The sequence below is a fragment of the Athene cunicularia genome, assembly GCF_003259725.1.
Source record: "Athene cunicularia isolate RWA chromosome 13 unlocalized genomic scaffold, athCun1 chr13_part1, whole genome shotgun sequence".
Taxonomy (NCBI): Eukaryota; Metazoa; Chordata; class Aves; order Strigiformes; family Strigidae; genus Athene; species Athene cunicularia.
In genome coordinates, this window is record NW_020799117.1 from 14,948,262 (window position 1) to 14,964,210 (window position 15,949).

Below are 15,949 nucleotides of genomic sequence, written 5' to 3' on the forward strand. Positions count from 1 at the left end.
CTAGTGTCACTTGAAGATGCTCTCCACTCCTCTTAGCACCAATGCTATAAAATTTGTTTAATTTCAACCTAAGCAGTGTCTTTCTGAGAAGAAAAATAACTTCTAAATCTATAATTTAGTATACCATTTGGTTCTTTTCACCATATCCACTGTTAACAGTCTCTAATGAGAAATATTGTGATTTATGCCATACATTAATTTGGAAACTATATTACTTAAATAACAAACTGCAAAAGTAAACATGATACCTGGCCGTAAAGATTACCTTTTGGTGGTAAGCAAGTGTTACCGTGACATCTTCTTTGCAAAGTTACTTTTTCTGTAGCACCTGATACCATATTCTATATGTCCTAATAGAACTTCAGTGGAATTATTTCTACATGCTTATGAGAAGAAAATGTCTTTCATATGAGGTGTAATGTTGTCCTCATCTGTTACTACACAAGTTAACCGTTTAAGAAAAGGGATGTATGGAGACAGGGGATTGTCACTACAGTGTTTGGTATGTTCTCCAGTTATTGCCTCTGCTTCAGGTGCCTGGAATTTAAGCAAATGTTCTGGATGGTTAACAATGATTTCAACTTATACTGCAACTTTTTTCTTTAGCTTGCATTAAATGCAAATTAAATGTAAAGGAAAGTAATCTTAGCCTATACAATTATGTCTGAAAAGTTGAAGGTTGTGTCTTTCAACCTGTTCATAAAATACTGGGAACAAGAGCTAATACTACAGTGATACTGAATTGTGAAAGAATTGACTCATTTTAATGGCTAGAGGCAGTGAAAAACCACATATAACTCAGTCCTACTATTTCTGTAGAAGTAAATGGAATTGTTTCTATGACAAGAGGAAATGCTGGTAAAAATTCTATTTTTAAAAAAGAGTATGTCACTTGTTTCATAAAATATTTTTTATGATAAATTGATGTTCATGCTATTTAGTACTCTTCTTGATAGTTAAGATACAAATATGTTAAAATGATTTCCCATTGTTAAACAGAAGTTGTTAAGGCATAATGACAAGATTGCTTCAAGCAACAGGTACTTAAGTGAAATGAGAAAATTTTGGAGTAGGGAAGTCTGCGGTCAAGATTAAATGATAGCATTTTCTTTCTTTCTCACCAAAAAGATAATAAATGTGTTAGGTTTAAAGGATTTCACTTGCTTCTATTTAATTTCTCTAATCATAACCAGCAACAGTGGTTCAGTCTTGATGCATGTTTTCTAAAGGGAAGTGTAATGTAATTATAACCTAAATAAAACTATAAAGATGTACTTTATTTTCACAGTTTTCTTTCCTTGAAAAATTACATTTTATGATATGGTGAAGGCTGAGGTACATTTTGGCCACTTTACCACCTTTTGGTGTGAAATTTGTGACATTTACCTACCAACTTAAATCTAAAAATACAAAGTGGAGTTTTCTGTCCTTCAACTTCTTGTCTTGGAGTGTGTGCTTGCAGGAGCAGAGAGTATTTTTTGCTGTATCTTCTTAAAGGGTGTAGTTCAGTGACGTCCTAAACTTGGTATTAGTGTAAAATATTTGTTGTTGTCACTAATGGAAAAAATCTGAATAATACCAAAATTATGTATATAGCAAGGTTGTTAATTTTTGGGGGGTGCTTTGGGTGGATGTTCTTTTGAGGAGGAGAAAAGTAAAAATGTAATCTTTTTTTACACATGCTTTCAAGGTAGATGAATAGGACATTCTACTTTTTAAAATTTTTTCTCTGTATTTGGTAATATGCTCGGTAGCATTGTCCTCATTGTGCTTTTTCCCACATCTGGGTTAAGGTTGCCTGATTTATTTTACTTACATACTTTTAAAAGGAACAGCAAAAGGATATCTCTAGGGTCTTTTTTCAGGACAATTCCAGACAATCTGATAACCTGTACTCACATTTCTAATTTGACCAAGGGTCAACAAACTCTCAGCCTTGAAAACTCTGGTGGTTTCTATAATTGAAGTCAATGCAGTCTGAAATATTACAAATATTCAGGTATTACAGTAGCACCATATTATTTTCACTAGTAATAAATACTGGATTTCTTGTATTTCTCCCCTGATTTCTGAACTTCAGGAAGTAATTAGACTTAAGTTTTCAGAACTGCTTTTCATCCAGAGCTACATTGCTAGGAACACTTACTGAGTCCATTCCTTAAGTAGAAATGAAGAACCGTATTTAATCATTTGTTTTCGGGTGATGGTACTTTAAGGAGAATGCTACCTACCGTGTAAGTCAGCTAAACTAAATTTGAAACTAGAAAACCTCCCCTGCTCCTTCTTTGTCAAGCCAAATGTGGCATTAGAGAAAATTTAAATCTTATCTTGAATGTGATTGAAGAATCAGTTTTTAGCTGTATTTTGGAGTTCTGAGTAAAAGTATACAGAGAACAATATAAATGGAGCTGTTCAGAGAATAATCTGCTCTCTGCAGGAACAAAGATATGCAGGGAATTGTCCAAGAAGAAACTGCTGATTAAAGTTTTGGCTGATAATCACTTTGTGTATGCTTGAATTATGCTTCTAAAACCCCTTTCTGTTCAAAACGATCTGCAGGGATTGTATATTTGTAAACAAAGACAGATTAAGATAATTTATTAATTCTTTGTCTGCCATCCACTCATTATTTCTACTAGAAGTATCCACTTCTAAGCTCCCAACCACGTTAACCTCTGAGCACTGAGACAACATTTTAATTGGCTTACAAGTATGAATAGGCTTTTATCCTTATATAAAACATGAATGTTTCTAAATCTAATTCCTGCTAGGAAATATAGTACCCACATGCTTTCAGGATTAAGTAGGATGTGTTAACTTCACTGAGTGCGGATGTGCAGGGAGTCCTGTAAATTAGGCACACTGCTTGTTCTAGCATGCATGGACAAAAACTTCCAGAGGGAGAGGACAAGAAGCTGGTGTGAAATGTTATTCAGGTTATCTCTGCCAGCTCTTTGCAGCAGCATACTTGCTTAATGCTCCCAAGTGAATGGCCAGGCTTTAGAATTGCAGAGTAAGTACTCTGGTTTAGCAATTAGCCACAAGAAAGTAAAGCTGTGGTATGTGGATGGACGAATGAAAGTTTGGTTAATTGAACTTCCTCCTAAGTGTCAAACGTTGAGCAGCACTGAGAGGCATCCTGTCAACACATGTTTAACACTAGGAGAGAGAGTAGAGCACATCCCCCTCTACCACTTACCTATTAAATTGCAATGGAGTACCACATCTACCAAATCTGTCTAGGTCTATGAATTCTCAGAATCACAGCTGAATAGTTTTATTAGAGGTATGTCTAGAGTTGAAAAGATTGGGTGCTGTACATATGGACTGGATATAAATAGTTATAACAAAAAATACTCATTATGCAAAAAAAAATAATTCTAATGTATCATAAGTAAGGCTAGTTAATATTGTGTATATATAGTGTTTGTTAGTGTATGCATATGTTTATATGCACATGTGTGCAAAATCTAGGTAATGTTGATAATCAGGAGATGTATATATATATATATATATATATATATATATATATATATATGTTATAAAAAGGGTCTATACCGCTGCATGAACTTAGTCCTCATAGCCTTCCTATTCCACAGAAGTTTACACCTTTTCCTCACGTCAGCCTCAAGTGCAAGATTCTGCATTTGAGAGGTAAGGATGGTTCCTGAAAATGACCTGCTAGAGATAGGGAATTCCCTCCAAGAGCCTCCATTCCAAGAATGTTGCTGTTACAGTTCACAGAGCTTGAAAAATTGTAGCTATACTGTCTCAGAGATTTTAAAATAGGCCTCTCCCAAGCTCTGTTGGGATGAAAGATGTTGAGATGAGACAGCGGTGGATTGGAACTCTGACTTTCATAGTGTATCTACAACCTAAAATAGCAGAGCTTGGTAATGAAGAGCCTGTGGCTTATTGAATTAAGCATCCATCTGTAGTGAAGTGATACAGGAGAGTTGATGTCACTTGCCTGCAAGCTTTGAGCGGCAGGAATTCTGTTTCTTCCCTTCTTGGCCTCTCTGAAAAATGAAAGCTAAATTCATTACAAGTTGCTGGTACCAATATATGGATGAGATTCAGAGCCAGTTGTGGTAGTAACTTTGTAGAAAAATAATCAGAAACTTGTGATTACCTGTATATGAAATCAGGACAATTTCTTGTTACTCTTTTGCCACAAGTAAAAGAGGACTGTTCTGAAAAGAATTTTATTTTATGTTAGGATTGCATTATAATTTTATGTTCTCATTTTGGCATTTTATTTCATGCATCCTATTTTTTTTTAAATATTTGAAAGTCTGACTTCTGTAATTTCTTGCCCATATTTTCCTCAGTATGTATTACAGTCCACAAATTCATACAACTATTGAAAGCTCTCTGTAAGACAGAGGATTTATTTACTTGAAGCTGCAAAACTGATATATCTTCAGCAAGAAAAAGCTCAACGGTCATATTCTTCAGATTCATAGGTCTGTATAGCATGATTACGTGGATTATTAGTAGTAAAATGGACAAAATATCAATTGCATTTCAAAAGTATGCTCAAGATACAAGCAAACAGGTACAGGGAGTTCTACAAAGTGGATTTTGGCACTGCCCATACTTTTCAATCTTTCATCTGTTAAATCCTGCTGCTTATTTTTAAAATAAACACAGGGCTTTTGTCCCCACATGAAGCAGATATGACTGCTGACATTCTGCAGCAGCGATATGGGATACTGAGTGTGCAGAGGTTATGGATAGACTTCTTCCATGTGGGGAATGAGGTATCAGATGCTTTGATACCTTGTATATCATTTTTATTTTACCTGAAGAGCACTATATGTATAACCTGAGAAGAATAATAAAATGTCACCTCTGTAACAAGGCACATGCACTGCACTTGGCAGTGCTTGTGCCAGTGGTCAAACAGCTAATACAAACAGGTAATACACATGTGCTTTGCATGTAGGAATTGCAAGTCAGAACACCTGCAACAACTGATAATTGATTATTTCTTTGTTTCTTTCTTATAGTGACACTTATAGAATTGTTTAGGTTGGAAAAGACCTTTAAGATCACCAAGTCCAACCATTCATCTAGCACTGCCAAGTCCAGCACTAAATCACATCCCGAAGCACCACATCTACAAGTCTTCTAAATACCTCCAGGGATGGTGACTCTATCACTTCCCTGGGCAGCCTGTTCCAGAGCTTGACAACCCTTTTGATGAAGAAATTTTTCCTAATATCCAATCTCAACCTCCTCTGACGCAACTTGAGGCAGTTTCCTCTTGCCCTATTGCTTGTCACTGGGGAGAAGAGAGTGACACCTTGCTACAACCTCCTTTCAGTTAGTTGTAGAAAGTGATAAGGTCTCTGCTGAGCCTCCTTTTCTCCAGACTAAACCACCCCAGTTCCCTCAGCCACTCCTCATAGGACTTTTTCTCTAGACCCTTCACCAGCTTCATTGCTCTTCTTTGGACATGATCCAGCACCTCAATGTCTTTCTTGTGATGAGGGGCCCAAAACTGAACACAGTATTCGAGGTATGGCCTCGAATTCGAGTATGGCCCAGTGCTGAGTACAGGGGAACGATCACTTGCATAGTCCTGCCGACCACACTATTTAGGATGCAAGCCAGGGTGCTGTTGGCCTTCTTGGCCACCTGGGCACACTGCTGACTCATATAATTTTCATTAGCTGTTAACTGGCTGTATAATGAAGTCTGCATGTGAGACTGAATTAGTAGGTTAGTACTATTCATGAAACTTATCTTTCTGACTTTCTATTTTAATATGAGGAAAAATTACATCTTCAAGTATTCCTCAGCAATCTACTTTTTTTTTTTTTTTTTTTTTTTTTTTTTTTTTTTTGTAGCTGTTGCCTTGTTCGGTAAATTAAACAACTCTTCATTCAGTGTTAGGGAATAATGGTAAGAAACCATGTGACAGCACAGCTTGCACCTTGAGGGAACAGATCAAGAGAAGTGTCAGCCAACCACCTGCACTTAGTCAAGTTGCTAATTAATTCATGAACATAGAGGTGAGTTGTAGATTTTGCTGATGTTTGGAAGAATGGTCATATCTGATAAATACTATCCTGATTTAATGAGGCTTTAATAATATTAAAAGGTTTTAACTTTATTTTTTATTATTACAAGTTGTGTTTTTACATCTAAAATGAGAGGGATTTTCCTGAGACTTAAGAGAGGCAGGTAAATATATAAGGCACTACTGCATAGGTGTGCACTCTTATGGAGACATGCAGTGAATGTCCATATAGTAGACTGTTAGCAACTGAGTTGTGTTGCAGTTTGCTATTTTTTTTTCTTTAAGGGAGAAAAGACTTCTTGAATGGATGATCTCCCCAATATGAAACTATTAGTTTAGTATGCAGACATTGTTTTATAAATAATAACAATTGTAAAGGTTCCCCTCTATGGCCAGCTAATGGAAAAGACTGAAAACCAGCAAATATCTCTTCCTCCCCTGCTTATCCTTCCATACTGAAACTAGCCCCTGAGTTTCTAGCAGAAGACAGCATGTGTTCTCAGAAAAGTAAAGTGGTATCTCTGTGCCTGATCTCTCTAAGCTTAAAGTGGAAAGGAATTTTATTGTATGGTTTTTTTTTTTAATTACTCTGTTGTGTTCTTTATAGGGACTGACAAAGTTTTACTTCAGAGGATATGTACCAAGCTAACAAGTGTCTATTTTCTGCTCATACTGTTGTTTCTTTAGCTTGGTCTATATCATAGACCAGGAAGCTCACAGAATTTAATTTACTTTTCCTGGATGTCCTGATCCAATCTCAGGGGAGGTTTCGATATGATCCCAAGAGTGAGATTAAGACACAAATGAGGTCAAATGCTGTATGCCCAAAGCAGGGGTTTTTTTAATTAAAAAGTGAAGAGGGGTAGCGATAGGACAGAATGGAAGGAAAAGACCCAAATCAAACAACTATAGGCTGCAAGAATAGTCACCACCATGGATCCAGTGGCATCCCCTTGGTCCGCAGTCTTCAGTTCTTCAGTGGTGGGTGCACACGGATATGATTTTGATGGTGGATGCACACTGAGCAAAATTTTCTGCTGCCTTTTTAAGTTAATCGTATCTGCTGATTAGCATCTCTGCCCATCTTTATTTTTTTTTCTCTGGTCCAGCAGGTTTTGTTGCATCTGGTTTCAGTTCATTAGCAATTTATGCATGGTGTCTGGTGTATACAATAGGGCCACAAATGGCTACACGATGGGGCCAGCTCAGTACACTTCCAGCTCAGTACACTTCTGAGTCTGACAACGCAACCGCAAAGATGCATCCTTTAATACACTCCCGCTTCCTAGGGCAACATTCTAAACCAATTGACGTTCCCGTGACAAATTCACAGGCCACAGCAGCTTGTCTTGGAGGCTTGCACAGACACAAGCAAGCTTTGAGGCAGTCATATGACATTTCAGTCTCTCACACTGGTATGACCTGCTGTACAGGGTTGTGCAGTTCAGTCATGTGGGTAATGTACTGGTTTTATTAGGCCAAACCTATGTCTGACACCGTTTAATGATAAAATCAAAAGTTTTCAATTTGGAGACCACAGTCTGTTGGTCAGCTTTGAAAGGGTAACTTACTAAAAGAAACAAGTCTTAAGAACTGATGATACAATGCAAAATACTGGCCTGATTGACTGGTATGTGAAATGGTAAAGCTGGCATGAGACAAAACACTTGCTATGTAGACTGAATGAAATATGTGGCAGAGAGGACCAGCACAAACCTCTGAGACCAGATATAGGTTTCCATCACAAGAATTTGCCTGAAAACATTCTCCTTATCTGAACACGCTCAAACATCACTCTCCCCATCTTCAGGAATGAATGCAAGCTCAACCTGAAGTGACAGTCCTGCATGGCCATAGATGTTAGAAGGCAGGTTGATGATTGTTCTATATATAATAGAAGAATATGGAGATGTCATTTGTTAACAACTAATGTCTCTTTATTCCTCCTTTTTATGTTTGTAACAATTTGCAGTTTGTAAATTACATTAACCTGTTAAACATCTGTTTTGGCCTGCTAATGTGTTTCTCTTAAAGTACATTAAAAATTCTGCTCTGTATACTCTCTACTGTATTAGATGTCTTTGTTATTTAATATTAACCTATGAGCTTAACATTTCACTCCCAGCAAAGTTTGACTGTTTAAAGTATATCCTATTTTTGATGTTGTATGTCGATTTAATCTTGAAACTGAGGTTGCTTTATTTAAAATGGAGTAGAAAAAACCCTGTCCTAAGCTCTGCAGATACCATTATCCCTGAGGTGACAAGTTGATAGCAAAGCACTAAATAGAGTCGAATTACAATAGTCTTAACTTAGTGTAATTGGAATTTCAGGCAGGTGAGAATCTAAAAGAGCCCTTTTTTCAAACCCACGGTCAATTTTGCCAGCAGATTGATGAACAGAGGCTCCATAAAGTTAGAATGAGGAAACATCAGAGCTCACTGTGTTTCCTTTTCCTAAGGCATGACAGTTTGGATGGAACCAACATTTAAAAACCAGGGCACATTTTAAGCAGTTGCAATGATTCTAAATACAAATGCAACTTAGGACAACAAAAGAGTAACAATATCCATGCTCCTCCACGTGCCTGCTTAGTGGCACTGTATGCACTTCCCACATATAATAGCCTTGGCTAGTCCTTGCACTGTCTGCATATGTGTTTGTCCTCCTTTGTGAGGACTGGAGATAGTCTGTAGGTCTAATGCTGAGGCTCTGGCCCATTGACCATGATGATTATAACTGTAATTCGTAGGTTGCACAAATCTATTCAGTAAAAAAGCTATTGACTCAAAATGTGTCTCTACGAAAAGCTGTTAATCTCTTTGGTTTTACTATCAAGTCAACACAACCCGGTAGCAGAAAAAAAGATGAAATTTCTAGTAACTAAAAAGCAGGTGTATTCCTTTAAAAACTATCTCCTTAAGTTTAAATTACCCCCATCTAATCATAACTGTGTGTTTTGTGGCAACTCCCTTCCCTCTTGTTGCTGAGGGCAGGGGGAATCCGTGATGGGATGCCAGCAGATCAGCATTTAAGAATCTATCTTACAGATAACTTAGCTGGACAACACTGTTCTCACTAATGATAAAGCTCCTACTGACTTTCCTGAGAGCAGTTCTTTCCTCTAGCAGTTGCCATGGTCTACAATAAACTCTGATTCTGAATGTCAAGCTATTCAAACAGTATATAATCACCATTTTGTGGATAACAAACTTTCTTTCATAAGTGCTGGTTCTGACATATTCATTGTGAAAGTAATACTACCCACAGGGTGAGTGTGTAAATCATCACTTTGCAGATGCAGTTTTTTTCATTAAAACAATTGTTCAAAGCAAAAATAGCAGATGAATTAGCAGATATGTAAGCCTTCAGTTAAATGTTGCATGATTCTATTTTTTATTCAAGGAAATATGCTTTTATTTCTTGTAGCTCCAGAGAATATTCAGCTTTATGTTGGTTGGGTTAGGTTTTTTTTTCAATCTTACTAATAAAGGAATTTGGGTTGTTTAACATAGTCTCAGGAGTCCATGCTCCAAACTTTGCCCTCCAGTTGGTATTATGGTATCGGTAATTGCTGCCTCATGTTAACATTTATTTAAAGCTGCTGATTTAACATTTAAAAATTCTGAGGTTAATGGATCTGTATTCACAGATCCATTAACCTCAATAAAAACAAATGGGACCTTTAGTGAACTAAAATAAGTGCAGATCAAGGATACACTTTCACTAATACTTACTGATAGCATTTAGATTGTACTGTTAAAATGTCAGGTCATAAAAAGGGCTAGTAATGTAGTAATATTCAAGGTGAATTTCAGTGTTTCAGTCACTTCTGTGACCCAAGATAGGATAGTTTAAGATCAAGCAAGCTCAGTGTTCTAATTGCAAGGTATTCTGGGTGGATTGCTATGTAAATGGTATGTTACTGGAGCTGAGCTGGGTTTACTTAAGGATTAAATTGGTTTGAATGCACATTCATCTAATGAGCAAATTATGATAGTGCAGTTAAATAACAAACATTTATCTTATTTTATATAGAAATTGACTTCCTGCTTGCAGCATGAGAGAAAGCTGTAATACTTAAGGAATGAATAAATAAGTAAGGCAATGTATTTCCTTTCCAATGTAAGGCATGGTCAGCCCTACTGCTTCTTCCTCCTCCAAGAGTGGGGAAATTCTCACACTCGTCCTCTGCTCCAGCGTGGGGTCCCTCACTCAGGAGACAGTCCTCCATGAACTTTTTCCTACGTGAGTGCTCCAGCATGGGTCCCCCCAGCATGTTGCAGTCCTCCCAGTGCTGAACTAGAGCAGCGGGGACTTCTTCCCTCCGAGTCCGACCTTCTTTGGGCACAGACCCCTGCTCCAACATGCGGTCCTCCATGGGCTGCATCTGCTCCACCGGTGACCTCCATGGGTGCAGGGGCACAGCCCTGCACTCACCACAGGCTGCAACGGTTCTGTGCTCTGGTGCACCTTCCCACTCTACATCCTCCATTCTTCTACTGACCTCGGTGTTTGCAGAGGTGTCCTTGTAACTCCTCCTCACAAGTTCCAACCCCCTCCCAGGTTCCCCTTCTTAAATACATTATCATAGAGCTGCAGCCACCATCGCTAATTGACCCAGCCTTGGTGCAAAGGCAGGTCCATCTTGGAGCCAGGGGAGCTTCAAGAAACTGCTCACAGTGGGCCACCTCTGTAGTCCTCTCCCCCACTACCAAAACCCTGCCACACAGAAACCCAAGGCAAATATGGATATTGATTAGCCTGTCCACATCACAACAAACAGGTATGTATTAAAATCTCATAAGAAACAAAGGTAAAAAAAATCTTTGTGACAAGTCCACAGATACCACAGAATAACAAGGTGCAATTTATAACAAACTAAACTATAGTTGTCAAATAAATGAGAGGTACAGCTGAATATTGATATTTCTTGTGAATAATTTAGATCTAGTCATAATATGTGTTTCAATAAATGAAGCCCAATACTGTTTAAGGACAGAGCAAAACCATTTTTAAAGTACTTCACTATTCAGCAAAATAGACAATGTCAGCTTTCTGTTGCTGTGATTTTGTTTCAACTCTACTAACCATCAAGTAGATTGGATTCTCATGTTGGAAACCAGAATGCATCACTGTGTGAATAGAAATGCATTACTCTGTGAATTGGAATGAATTAGGCACACTCTGTTGCCTGTTGTCCTGTCATATTTCTGCTTTTCTAAAAATGGTTCTTGTGAGAATTTACTATTAAATCTAGGACAACACTTTAAACAAAATTTACTGGAGTCTTTAATCTGTTAAATTTCATCATAAGTAATGAATTATCTCTTTTTAACAGTGGAAATATGTTTCTTTTCTCTGAAAATTGCACTTAAAACATTCATCAATTGGACTGATATGAATGAACCTCAGAAATATTTTCTTTAAGCAGTACTACATGTCATTAAAATCTCCAACTGCAGTCTTACCTCTTTTTGAAATGTAGAATTTTTTAATGAGAAGGTTTATTACTAGAATATTCCAGTGTTTCTTTTAATTGGATATCTAGCTTTCACAGTCTTTTAAAAATCCCATTCCAAATTCTTAATTCAGGAGCCATTCAACAATTTCCAAATCTCTTGCTGGTACTATAATATCTCTAAGAATATTTGAGACGTCAGCTAAATCTTTTTCACTACCTTGGAATCAAGCCTCATGAATATCTACTTTGCACTTAAAAATAATGCTTCTTACCTATAGCTCTTTACTTAGTGATATCGTCATAACAAGCACATTTTGAAGAAATAGTTCATAGAATCCCTATGCTGTGGAATTTTAGCCAGAATGGCAAACTGTTTAAAGAGATGTAATACTTTCTGGCAGGTGGCCTGTGATGTTTTCTTCTCTGATCCATATCTAGGCTATAACTGTGTTTATTCTGTTTCATTTTCCAAGAGTCTTTCCTGTGACACAAATCTGCTAATAATGCACAGCAGCAGGGTAATATGCTCACCATTCTACTTCGGTACTCTTTTATTAATGGACTGTACTGATGAGATCTGCTATTGATTATTGTATATTGGCCCCAGTCAGCTAAGTGCTTCAGCACATTTCTGACTTTAAGTGGAAAAGTGTATTAAGTACTGTTAGAGTACTGACACAGTTAGACGGAGCTACAGTCCAAGAATCACACCAAACGGCATTTCTTAATACTGAAGAGTGAAAGTAGAAGACAAACACATCACAATACATCTTAAGACAAACATTAGTCTATTACCTTATAAAATGTGTGAGTCATTAATTGGAGATCGCTCTAGATTACCCTGTGTTACATGCACATACTCGGTTTTAAGAATCAACGAAGGAATTTGCTTGTGGTGTTGCATTTACATATGGTGTTACGTATAAGCTTGTGGTTGCATTTTCTTGGCTAAAGGTAAAAGCCGGAGCAGACTAGAGCAAACCATCCAAGGGAATATTTTATTAGTTTTAACATTGTGTTGATAGTAACAATCTCAGTAGTTGCTACAGGATTTGTTTTACATTGTCCATTCTTTTGCAGATCATCCCTTCCTATATTTTTTTTCATCTATTTTTGTTGTTTTAATTTCTCACCAGTAAGCAGACATTCATCTTCCATGTCCCCTGCTCCCCAAACCATTACTTAATACTCATTACCAGACTCACAAACATTTTCTTCTTGTGCTTGATTAAATGCAGACTATGAAACTAATAATCTTAGTTTGGCAGGCCATTTTGAACCAACACTGGAGATAAAGGTAGTGTCTTTATCAGGGACATAATAGTGATTTAACTTTTCAAATAATAGATAGTATGTAGCTTGAGATTTAGGGTGATTTTGAGTGATCTCATCTTTGTAGAAGAGCACTTCAGATTCGTAATGCCATAAATTCTGTAGAGACCATTTCTATTATAGCAGTTGGCACAGTTGAAGTTGTACATAAGTTCCCAGCTCATCTGAAAATTGATCTTCAGTGTTTAACTCCTAGCATCAGGAATGTCCTTCCCCTGTTTTGATGTTGAAGGCCAGAAACCATATAGTAAGGACTCGCATCCTGTGACAGACCTTCTGTATTTCATGTACAGAAACCCCAAACAACACCACCACACAAAACAAAAAAAAAACCCCAAATCCTACCTTCGTCTCAGAAACTGAAATGTGTTTTCGTGTGCACAGATCAATGAACAGTATGTTATGCATGAATTATTTTTTTCTTCCAAACTGGAAGAAAAAAAGCTCATTCTGATGTTCAGTCACTGAACGTCTCCCTCAATTATAAGCTTTCTTGCTTTTTCTTTGTTGTCTTCGATTTTTATGGTATAGTATGTGTTATCAGCAGTATGGTAGCAGGATGCAGCACAAAGCATAGATTTACAAAGTGTCTAATCCTTTCACTAACAGATCTGTTTCCCAAAAGTATTTTGAAACATATTTCTCTAAGGATCTTCAGTACATTTGTCTGACTGACGCCCTCTGTAAAAGAGACAAAATCCCTGTGTGCTTTACAAGCTTTGTGCATGACTTGTGGAATTCATTTTCCTTTGTGATATGGAATTGTGGAATAACCTCTAGGGAGTCTGTGTATAGAGGTGTCCTGGAGCAAATTTAAATTGTTGTGGTTAGTTTTTTTAAGAAGATATTCCTTGCTGTCTTTACAAACAAACAAACAACCAAACAAACAAAAAAAACCCAAACAAACAAACAACAACAACAAAAACACAAACCAAAAACCCCCAAAACAAAACTACTGAACCCCAATTATTTATTGAGTTTAAATGGAATTTCTTGTATTTCAGTTTGTGCCCATTGTCTCTTGTCTATTCACTTGTCCATTTACTTTGTGTCTATCAAAATCAGGTTAATTAGGCAATTATAGTGATATATAGAGTATAGCTCTATTTCAAGAATACAGTTGACAATTTTTTATTTTTTATTTTTTTTACCACAGAGGAAAGGCAGAATGAAAACATGGGTGACGGTTTGTCAGGGATAGTTTCCTTGTACCTGTGACGAGTACATAGCATCTTACTGTATAAACACCTCTCCTCTGTTGCTATGGTTTTCAAACATAAAGAACGGTAGTGAAGCATAAGAAGTTTAAGCTGTGGGATATCTGATGGTCTTTAATCAAAATTATCCAAGGAATAACTGGATGTTAATAAGAAGCCTTTTTCTTTCCTTTTCCTGAAAGGTATATAAAGTAATACAAGGCTTTTAATTTGCTGAATTGTTTTGGGGACCCAAACAATTCAAATCCCCCCACAAAACAGTTTGAAAACAATTAGATACTCAACATTTGAAATGCATCAAAACTTTGATTGGTTACTTGAAATGCCTACAATGTGTACTGTGATCCATATTTCTGTAACATGGTTTAGTGAAGCACAGTTTAGTTAGTTAATTGAAGGTTCTGTACAAATTGCTACTATTAAGGTGAGAGCATGTCCAAGAAAATATATTGTAATGATTTTTTGGTACGCCCTAAATTCAGTCTCCAGTCTTCCAGGTTGATATAGTGCTTAGGGATATGGTGTAGTTGAGAAAGACCAGCATTAGGTTAATGGTTGGACTAGATGATCTTCAAGGTCTTTTCCAACCTTGATGATTCTGTGAATTGTTTACTTCATGCTAAAAATGATGGTAAAATTGGAAGAGATTTATCTAAGTATTAAATAAATTAAAAAAAAAAAAAAAAAGTCTGAAATCTCTATTCCCATTAATCTATGACAAAGCATGGGATACCTTCCACCAGCCCAGGTCACTTGCAGCCCCGTCCAACCTGGCCTTGAACCCTGCCAGGGAGGGGGCAGCCACAGCTTCTCTGGGCAACCTGTGCCAGGGCCTCACCACCCTCACAGGGAAGAATTTGGAGATTTGCTTCTTGCTTTGCCTTGTTAGGTTTTGCTCTCTTTCTGGGTTTGAAGAGCTTTCTAGTCTGCAGGGCTCATCTCTAACCACCAGCTTTCCATGTATTTCATGGAGTAGGAGCTTGGGTTTGCTATCACTGAGGCTTGATTTAGGACCCATATATTTTATTTAGTCTTTATTTACCTGTTGTTTTGGATTGTAATGACTGTAATTGAAGCACCTAATTCCAAAAGAGGTTATTAAGTAAATAAATTAATCAGATTGCATTTCATGGTAATATAATCAAGATGATATTTCCCTAGTAAAGTATTATCATTTTATAAATAGTTCATGATATCTGACTGTTTACAGATATATTCATGAATGTATTAACATTCAGGAAAAGTATTTCAACAGAATTCTAAAGTAGTCTATTTTCCATCTTCTTTTCTTTTATTTTTTTTCTCACTTGTGTAACATAAGAATGACACACTGTTTTATATACTTTTATTTGTCTTCCAGAACACATGAATGCACTGTAAACAGTTATAGAAAAGTGAATCTATGTTCTTAAAAAACCCATCATTTGATATTATATCTTCTGGTGTTTATATTTCACAACTCACTGAACATCATGGGCTTCACTATCTTATGTAAAGAGAATAACAGATGATGAGCTTACTTATTACCATTTCATTTTTTGTGATCTCACAAACAAGATCAGCAGCCTTCCTTCTCCCCCTCCACAAGCTGTGGTAACTAAATAAAACTAAGCTTGTAATTCATTCTCTTGTATTAAAAATATTTCAGTAAAAAGATCTGTATTAGCTTTCCCTCTGCCATACAGCATAAGCAGAACAGAAGGGTGGGTACTCTGTAAACTATATCTTAATCATTAAAAAACAAAAAAGAAAAATTGAAATTCAGCAGTGGTTCTTCACCCATATAATAAGAGCAATTCATAATCAAATAAAATTGAATGCTGACATGTTGAGAATAATTCAGTAATAAAAACAATTGGTTATGGTAGACACTATTTGAGAAACCTTTTCAAATGTAACTCAGTAAGT